Source organism: Juglans regia, chromosome 11 (assembly GCF_001411555.2).
Source record: "Juglans regia cultivar Chandler chromosome 11, Walnut 2.0, whole genome shotgun sequence".
In the NCBI taxonomy this organism is placed as follows: Eukaryota; Viridiplantae; Streptophyta; class Magnoliopsida; order Fagales; family Juglandaceae; genus Juglans; species Juglans regia.
This window is the reverse complement of record NC_049911.1, coordinates 11,782,891-11,793,551: the sequence shown is the minus strand read 5'-3', so window position 1 is coordinate 11,793,551 and position 10,661 is coordinate 11,782,891. Positions and strand designations below refer to the sequence as shown.

Here is a 10,661-nt window from a genome sequence, read left to right as displayed (position 1 = left end):
CATCTATGACTTCTATAGCGCTAGAGAATGCGAATTCCAGAATCGAAGAATTGACTGCAAGACAGCATGAGTTAGAGGCTCAATTGGCAAAACAAGCAGATATGGAGATGCGCCTCAAACAACATGAAGAACAACAAGAAGAGTTCAGAAGACAGATGCAACTCCAAATGCAGCAGCTTATGCAACAGTACAGGCCTCCAAACAACTGATGGATTTTGGGATTATCTATTTATGTACGAACAATACCTGTCTCGCATGTTATTTATTTACTTTGCGCTTATTTTCACACTTTTGTGAGTGTTAAACAGTTTCTAATGTATTGTGGCAAATAGTATGAATGTCTATTTGGTTTTCTATTATTGATTTAAATTAAAGAGATATCGTTCGAACGAACGTAAAACGTTCGAACTCTATGTAACGACAATAGCGTTCGAACGTAGATAATACGTTCGAACGATCACACAACGTTCGAACGTAAATAATTTCAGTCTTGTTCGAACATATCCTATACCGTTCGAATTTATATAGCGCGTTCGACCTGACCATTTAACGTTCGAACACAAAGACAATTCATAACGTTCGAACGAATTCATGTGTGTTCGAACATATTTCGAACTCGTTCAAACAGGGTACTACTGTTCGAACTTAAAAATTTTCCCGTTCGAACTATTTTCTGGGACGAATTTAAACCGTGACGAAAATTTTTTTTCATTCGAACGTGTTCGAACGGTTTCCTTCAATTTCGTCCCAAAAGAAATTTTTTGGGACGAAATGGTGATTTTCGTCCCAAAATACCTTTTGGCACAGTGATATTGGAACGACTTTGGGACGAATTTTTCTCGTCCCAAAAATTTTTACGGGACGAAATTGGGGTCTTTTGGGACGAAAATTTTCGTCCCAAAATACCCTTTCTGTTGTAGTGCTTGGACGAGGAATATATCTTGATATCAATGAAAAAACTAGATCAGTCTCTTTTATCCATATAGAACGGCCGGTAAATTATAATTTGTAAAATTGATTTTAACTTAAAGTTGACAAATGGGAGAATGTTAAAGATAGAAAATAGAGTTGCACATATCTACAAGGTAAAACAATCACTACGAGGTTGTTGATCTAAAGTTCCGATATTTAAAAGTTCACCATATTCTGCAATGCATTTCTATATATTGGTTTTCCATTATATAATTGTAATTTGTAACAACACAAACTCTTTTTTTTGGTTTTTTGTTTCTTTCCCCTACTAATGGGTTTTCATTCCACGTGTCTTATATATATATATATATATATAATATTAAGATAAAAATCACTACAAGAAAAATGGACTTTTGTAGCCATTTAATTGCGGCAAAAAGGTTATTTGTAACCAAAACAGACTTATTTTGGCTGTAAATAGTTATTTCGTTGGAATTAAATGGCCACAAATAAACAGTTTTCTTGTAGTGAATATATATATATATACAGGATTTCTCTTTCAAAACATTATTAATAATAGAGAGAAATGACCCTCCTCAATCCAAATTTGCTCCGCCACCATTGTTAGCCCAATCTTCTCCAACTGGTGAGCTATTGGGAATCCCATGTCGATGAATGAATTGAATCTTCCAACAGGGCCAGCTTTTCATCATCCGCCTTATCTCATCAATAATTTGGCCATAGCTTGTCTGGTCTTCCTCAGCTTTGTTAATGTCCCTAATAATGGATCGTGTATCACCTTCAAATACTGCATTTGAAAATCCTAATGCCACACAAACTTCCAGAGCTCTTCACAAAGTACTAATACATTCAACTATGGTTGGATGAGTAACATGTCTCCTACTTGCGCAAAGTGACAACAGAATTCCACCTTCTGAATCTCTAATTATCACTCCAATACCAATCCTATTTGTAGCCCGATCAAAAGCTGCATCTCAGTTTACTTTAACACAATTTTCCTAAGTTTTTCTCCATCTTATTGATTTTCTATCGACATCGTACCAGTATACCGTGTTTTGTACAAGAAATACCGTGTTTTTCCATGAATGTTTTTGGTGGCAAAAAGCATAATTTTTTGTGGAAAAAACTCTATTCCCACCAATTTTACAGGCTCATGCGATATAAGTCGTCACAAAAAGTATTTTATCCTACGAAAAGTCCAAGTCTTAGAAAATACCAAGCTATTGCTACGGGATTTGTTGTGATTGCTGGTGGGAATCGGGCCAATTATCGCGACAGGTACTGGTGGGTATTACTATTACCCACTAGAATATCTGGAGAAAAGAATTCTTCCAGGAAAAAAGTATTTGCTGCGAAATGTATTCGCGGCAAATACTAAAAGAATGCCGAAAAAAAAATGTAGAAACAAAAAAAATGAGACGAAGCCAAAAATAATCATGGAAAATTGTCTAATATAAGCTAAAAAAATATATACAAACCTTGGAGATTCAAACTGACAGTAATAACAATTTAAAAAAAAAACAACTAAACTTATGCTAGCATGTTTACAGGAAAAACTCCTAATGAGAACCCTAAGAATAGGAGACTAGTGTCACGAGAGATGATTAAAAAGAAAAAAGAATTGATATTCATCACTTAAGTTGAGAATAGCCAGAAAATATTGAAAATTTCCCTTTCTCCTACTAAGAAATCTCTGATTGATCCTTCATTTTGGTAATAAGAAAATCTGAGCTAATAATGTTGGAAACTTTTGGAACTTTCAATAACCAATCCATGCATCCAATAAGTTGCACTGCAGTGCATGTGATAGTTACTCAGGTTTCAAACCAGAGTAACTAACTTAGTTAGACTAGCTCCAGGGCTCATCCAAATCTGTGGAAGGGAAAAACATAGCATTTATTTTGCCCCTAAGAACTACAGCCATGTATAAAAACAAACTTTAAACATATCAATGAATATAGCAACTATAATGATCAGTTGCAAGTGTACAAAGAAATACTAACTTGATAAAAAAAATGTTATATTAAACTCAATCAGGAGAAGCACTGCTTACCTAATTAGGAGAGAGTATAACATATCAGCATAATATATATCAACATAATATATATGATGAAATCCTATGAAACATACCAAAAACACAACATTCAAATTCCATAGTTCACAACACAACACATTCACAATAAACCAAATACTAAGCCACTGGCTCTATTACTCAACTAGCAATGCCAAACTTCAATATATATATATATATATATATATACACACTAACAGTAGTAAACGTGCAAAGCACTTTTGCCACATCTACCTAATTGAAGAAAAAAATAAAGTGTGACTTCAAATATTTAGATAGTCTAATGCATAAGAGTGAAATTACTATTTATTCATGTTCATCATTTATTATGGAATTTAAATTATATTAAAAATTCAAATTAATTAGATAGTTTTATTCTCTTAAAAATGTTCAGTAAAATTTCATCATTTATTTAATGATAAAAAATTAGTATTTTATAAATTAAAATTGATTTTAAGTGTATGATATAATATTTATATTTTAATTATCTATTTTATATTAGTTTAAATCAATATTTAAACTTCTACCATTAGATTAAATCTGAAAATTCCAGATGAAGGGTTGGGATTTAAAATCCCAAACCCAACCTTTTCCCCCACTTTTCCTTTCTCCCTCTCTCTCATTCCCCACACACGTCTTCCCTCTCTCTCACCCGATCTCTTCCATCAAGCAGCCCAACGCATCCGTGCACCACCCTTCTACATAACGGACCATCTCATCAACTTCCCCTCATGTCGACGAGCAAACCCCACAGTCAAAGTCCCTTGGCAGGGCGTCCCTTGGCCGCACGTGAGCAACCCGAAATGGGTCTCGACGCATGGGGTCTCCACCCTTGCGCCACTGCGGCTCAACCCTAGCTCCACCAAGCACCACTGAGTTCCCCTCACACCTTGGAGCACTTCCATGGAACCCACCACCTAGAGCTCCACCCTAGACCCACACACGCAACCCCTCTACATATAAGGGTTTCTCCCCGTAGCGCCGCCGTTAGCCACTCCTACAGCATTGCACCACCACTAGCAGCCTCGTCCTTCGTCGACGACCCCTCCACTTCCTCCTTTCCTCCAGTCGATGACCCCTGATTTGTGATTTGTGTGGTGATTTTGTGATTTGTGTGGAAACTTGTGTGGTGATTTTTGGGGTGATTTTGTGGTTATTTTGCTGTGATTTTGCTGTAAGGATGTAGAGAGAGACGCGGATGTAGAGATGGACGTAAGGGGAAGAAGAAAAGCGCTGTTTAAAAAAAACACTATTAATTAATATTCATGTTACTGTTCATTTGAGGATAGGCATTTTCATCACTAATAAACCAACAAAAGTTCAAGCATACTGAGTGATAGGTTGCCAATAATCAGAAGGCCAGTTATTCTGCATCAAGCACCATAACGAAATTACATCGCAGTCATAACTGTTATGATGCCATTGAACCAAGACCCTTGTTCAACTGGCATAAGCTCTTGTTGTAAACTAAAAGGGAAAAATATATTATGTTCCAGGGGTTTTAAAAAATCCATATATCAAAGTTGTGCTCCATTGAAGTAGGTAGAAGCATACTATCCTCAATTTCTAGCATGCTAAATAAAGCCCCCAGACAAATGTAGAATGTCTACTTGGGTTTTGTGAGAAGAGAAGAAAAATGTAGACCCTACAATTGAAGCAGTCAAGAATCAAATGGTGACATCTAAAAAATATGATACAATTTAGAGTAGACTTCTTTAAAGGAGGTTTCTTATTTGAGCATCTCACCTTGAAACTTGTATTACATGGAAGTATGCCGAATTACATAGATGAAAGACAAAAGATGGGTCAAAGGAGGGCATACTGAGTATAGAAGTAAAAAATGCCACATCCAGCGAATGATCACAAATAGAGAAGAAACAATAAGACACTATAATTTACACAAAGATAAGTGCCAAGAGTTTGGGAAAAAATAAAGAATATGAGGCCTTAAACAAATAAAAGGAAAAAAAAAAAAAATGACCACTGCTTGCTAGACATACAAAGTAATAACCATGATTAAAGCGTTGAATCCTTGAATCTACACATACGTATCGTAAACAAAAAAAAAAATGAAAATGATTGAACCTTCCATATATCATATTTTTTTGTAAGTAAAATTCTGTAAATGGTTTTTAATGGTTTTACATTCCAAATCATCAACTTGTAAAGGTTGAAATGGGTTGTTTAGAGCAAAGAGATTAATTCATTTTGATAAATGAATACAAATAAATATCTTGTGCACACTTCATGAATACATGCACGACTAAATCATTTTCTCAAAAGTTTAGGTAAATGAGATAAATACATGAAATAAATAAGGACATCTAAGACAAAATGGAATGGAAACAAAAAATAGAGCCACGAGTATCGTAATCAGAGGTGGGTTCTTCCTACAACTAGAAATTCTTTCCTGGAGGACATATGGCAGGAGAAATTTCTTTTGATAAGTAAAAATAGAAATCTAACATAATATATTATTTCCATCTACCTATAGAACCAAGACACATAATAGATTTGTCTAACTGAAAGCTCCTACCCCAATGGGATCAGTAGCATCTAGAAGTCATGGCGAAAGAAAACTAAAAACTGCAAACCTAGGAAACTACAAACTACGTCACGGTTTCTTTAAGCCATATAGCCATTAGTCGATACATCTCTAGAAAAACTAACTTCAGTTCTTGATGTTGACAAAAGAGAGATACAAAGTGATGAAGACAACGACTACGAGGCAACGCAGCTTTGAACTGCAGAGGAAGAAATGGCTGAGTGTGGGTTGTTTGGCATAGGGGAAAGTGAGAGAGGGATGTGGAGATGGCAGCGGTGGAGCCCTAGTCTAGAGAGAGAGACAGAGAAGAGAACGGAAGGGAGAGAGATCTGAGATAGGGATGAGATGAGGTGGTGGTGGCGTCGCATGGCGACGGCGTTGCATCTGTGGTGGCAGTTGAGAGAGACAGTGAGAGATGGCAACGTTGAGGGAGTGACGGCGAGCTCGTGGTGGCTAGAGAGGCTGCTAGCGATGGAAACACTAGCTACTTCATTGGGAAAGGCATTAGGGTGTTTTCGGCTTGTGGGGTTGACAGTGCTTGGAGGGAGGGGGAGAGAGAAGAGAGGAAATAAGGGAGGGATTAGGGCTTTATTGAAGTGATCCTAGCCTTACATTCTAAATACAATCCAAGGGTGGAGGTTAAAAATAACTCTTTTCCAGTGTATTATACGAATACTTATTAGTGGCGACAAGAAGTCACTGCAAAAGTTAGTTTATTCTCCCTACGATTGTGATTTCTGTGTTTAATATGGCAGAATTTTGTAGCTTGTTGCTGCAAAAAGTTAGTATATTCTTGCTAACACTATGATTTAAGTTTCTTATATGGCAGACTTATTTTCCGGGACTCAAAGTTGCTGCAAAAAGTTAGTTTTACTGACGACTTCTAGGTCGTTGAACGTGATTTCGTGGCGAAAGGTTGATTTTTTATTCACGGCCGGTGTTTGTGACGTTAGGTAAGTATTTTCCACCAGCTTATGTCTTGGAAAAGGAACTTGTGGAATGTACAAAATAAAAGTGCTTTTGTTCTGTACATTCTTTGTTAATAATTGTGATGCTTGATACTCTTCCTGTGATACCCCATATGATCTGGATAAGGGTAGATGGTTTTTGGGATCTCACATTGCTTGGGAAGGAGAAATTCTTGCTGTTTATAAGGTTCCAATGGGGCTACAATTGTATTATTGACTAGTCATTTTGGAGTATAGGTCATGTGGTTTGGGACTTCCATTGGAGTGTTACAAATGCTATCAGAGCCTATCCTAACCAGAAATGTGGGACTTGAGCCGTGCCACCTAAAATAGACAGGCCCGACGAGGATGTGGGGAATTTAAGGGGGTAGATTGTGATACCCCATATGATCTGGATAAGGGTAGGTGGTATATGAGATCCCACATTGCTTGGGATGGAGAAGTTCTTGCTGTTTATAAGGTTCCAATGGGGCTCCAATTATATCATTGACTAGTCCTTTTAGAGTATAGGCCATGTTGTTTGGGCCTTCTTGTGGGGTGTTATAAATGGTATCAGAGCCTATCCCAACTAAAAATGTGGGACTTGAGTCGTGCCACCTACAATAAACAGGCCCGACGAGGACGTCAAAAATTTAAAAGGGGTAGATTGTCATACCCCATATGATCTGGATAAGGGTAGGTGGTGTATGTGATCCCATATTGTTTGGGAAGGAGAAGCTTTTGGTGTTTATAAGGTTCTAATGGGGCTCCAATTGTATCGTTGACTAATCCTTTTGGAGTATAGGCCATGTGGTTTGGGTCATCTATTGGGGTGTTACACTTCCAACTCTTCTTTTGTTGCATGCACCAACTCTTGAGGACTTGCAAACTTGTTTTAAAAAACAAACAATTTTTTTCTAAGCCACAACCTCCTCGTTATCACTGCATTCTATTCTAATTCATCTTATGCAGGTTGATGAGTGTACGAAAGTGCACTCTAAATACCAAATTACTGGACTAAAATGTTAAAATATTAATAGAAATCATTGGAATTAATGTGTATTCTTGAATTGAGTTTCTATTTACTTTGGAATACTCCTAAATAGATTTTTATGTTTAATTTCGAAGTCTATAAAAGAGTAAGTCCAAACCCAATCAAATTCAAATGACTTTTAAGTGGGCAAGATGTTGGAACAACCTAAGAACTTTCAACGAGTGTAGGACTCTTCAAATAAGGATAATGATGGGGTTTGAGAGTAATTCGGATCAGAGTCCAAAATGCGTTAGGAGACAGAATGGACATATTTTATTATTTTAATCATAATTTTTCGTTCAGATATTGAATTGATGCGATTCTTAATGTGTTGGAAAGCTACCTTAAAGGGCTACAAAGTTGTCTCTAATAAGGATTTCCAAATTCAAACTCCTGAAGTGCGTACGTGACTGCCAAGTTGAGTCCTAAAATTTAGGTGATTTTGTGTGTGAGAATATGAAAACATTAGGGTTTCTTTCCTACCCTATTTAAGTACATCATCAGCACGAAATTTGAGAGTTTAGAAGAGAGGAGACGGCTTATTTTGAAGGGAGAAGATCTAAAATTAATTTCCATGGCCACCGTTTGCTTTATTTTTATCTTGAAATTTTTGTTGTCCATTATATTTGTGGGTAACTAAATTCTCAAGTAGGGCTAGGGATGAACTTGCACATTAGATGGTATTTTTAATTTATTCTTGATTTATGTATTTGATTTTCAATTACTAAAACTCTTTTGTTTTATCATTCTCAATTCATCGTTAATGTTTTCTTCTCCAAATAATCATAGAATTTATTCTATTTATGGATTCAGTCATGTTTTTTCTATTGAATGGATTGACTCTTTAATTATGTTTGGATCAATTATTTCTCTATATTTATTTAATTATTTGCTGCAATATCGCTTCCTGAGTATATTGTCGTCGTTGGATTTTCTCAATAGTGATAATAATTTAAGTATTTTAAAAGTGGTAAATGATTTTTCAAAGGGTTACATTTGATTTGATCTTGGTTTATAAATCTATACCTTCTAATTGAGAATATTAGGAATTGAGTTCCCAATTGAGTTATTCAATGAATTAAGAATAATTAAAATACTATATTTGTGTAAGGGATTCTCGACGCTTTACCATTTGTCAAACTTGAGTACTTTTTGTGTTAGTCACTTTGTTTTACTTTAATTTGCATTTAAAATTAATCTTTGTTTTCCCATTAATAATTTAATATCTTTCTTTAGTTTCTTTGTTCTTTCTACAATTCTTTTAATTTGTCTCTCTGTGGAATCGACACCCCAAAGCTGTGCTACACAACTACCGTATTATTTTTTGGGCGTAATCAAATTTTGGTTCCGTTGCTGGGGAGACGGTTGAAGAATTGCTAGATAGGTTTTTATTTCAGCAGTTTGTAAAGGTGGCAACTTCGTTCCCTCTTTTAGCTTGTTTCATTATTATTATTATTTTTCTTTTCTTTCATAGTATTTTTTGTTTTTAGTATTTTGTTACCTTGCATGCACAGAGATAGAGATAGCTTGGGTAGATTTGCTTGTAGGCCTGTGGAAGAGTCAGAATCAAGCTTTTTAAATCCTTTATTTGACAATCCATCTAGTCTCGAAGAAATGAGTGAACACGAGGATCAACCCATTAGAACTCTTCATGATTACCTCCACCCTACAAGCACAACCACACCATCATGCATCATGTTTCCAGCTAATACTCGCCAACTGGATTTTAAAACATGGATAACACAGTTACTCCCTACTTTTCATGGCTTGGAAAATCAAAACCCATATGTGCACATTAGGGAGTTTGAGGAAGTTGTTGCAGCTTTTCATAGTCAAAATGCAACTGATGACGTTGTGAGACTTAAATTCTTTCCTTTGTGTTTGAAGGATAGAGCTAAGAGTTGGCTATACTCACTGAGATCCCGATCTATTGGGTCATGGAGTGAGATGACTCAGGTCTTCTTAAATAAATAATTTTCCCAACATAAGACCAATGCTTTAAAAAGGTAAATCTCCACCTTTGCACAAAAGGACAGTGAGACTTTGTATCAGTCTTGGGAGAGATTTAAGGAGTTGTTGGGTATGTGTCCTCACCATGGGTACGAGAATTGACGCTTAGTGAGCTATTTTTATGAGTGACTTATACCTAGAGAGTGCCAATTTGTGGAGATGATTTGTAATGGTGAGTTCTTACATAAAGATCCTGATGAGGCCATAGAATACCTTAATGAGCTTGCTAAAAAAGCTCATACTTGGATTGGACCCAGTGCTACTGAAAGCACAAATAGGTCACGACCCGCAGGAAATCCAAATAGTGGTGGAATTTACCATATCAGGGAAGAGGATAGCCTAAAGGCTAAGGTTGAGATGCTCACTAGGGAGCTAGATGTGTTAAAGACTATGGACTTAAAGGCAACACACGTGGTTAATCATGCAGAGTCTTTTGGACCATGTTTTGTGTGTGGCGGGGTAGATCACCTCGTCTAGAGTGTCTCATATTTGTTGAGATGAGAGGGATGTATGAGGAACTATGTAATGCCTTAGGTATGTACAAGAAGCCTTTTACACCTTATTCCGATACCTATAATCCGGGGTGGCGCAATCACCCCAATTTTAGTTGGAGGTCTGAAAACCAGCCACCTACACAACCCAGATCATACCTTGCACCATATCATGCACCTTCATCTTCTAGGAATCCTTTAGAAGACACTTTGCATGCTTTTATTGAGGCACAGGGTAAGACCAACCAAAAGTTTGAATATTTGATTACGCAGGTTGTTGAAGAAAATAAGGAGATAAAGAGCCAAGTGTCTAAATTGATGATCTCCTTGAGTGTGAATGAGTGAGGTAAGTTCCCTTCTCAGGCTTAGTCCGCACCTCATGGTCAACACATGACACAAGAAAATTTGAAGGGTTTAAATGCCATTGTGACGAGAAGTGGTAAGTCATTACACTTCCCAACAACGAACAAATTAGAGAATGTGGAAAAGGATCAAGATAGTAGTGATGTCGAGCTGACCAAGCAACCTAAGGTGAGAAAAAGTCCTGTTAAGGTACCATTCTTTCAAGTTTTAAAATCAAGCAAGCGAACTTTGGATCCTAACAATGAAATCCTAGAGAATCTAAGGTAGG

General features: G+C 36.5%; 1 non-coding gene across 1 annotated transcript; it reads right to left on the bottom strand.

Moving 5' to 3' along the window:
* Positions 1 to 9,523: 9,523 nt before the first annotated feature.
* On the bottom strand, positions 9,524 to 9,631 carry LOC118343910. The gene has a single exon (XR_004797697.1). It is a non-coding gene; the product is annotated as a small nucleolar RNA R71 (small nucleolar RNA).
* Positions 9,632 to 10,661: the final 1,030 nt, after the last annotated feature.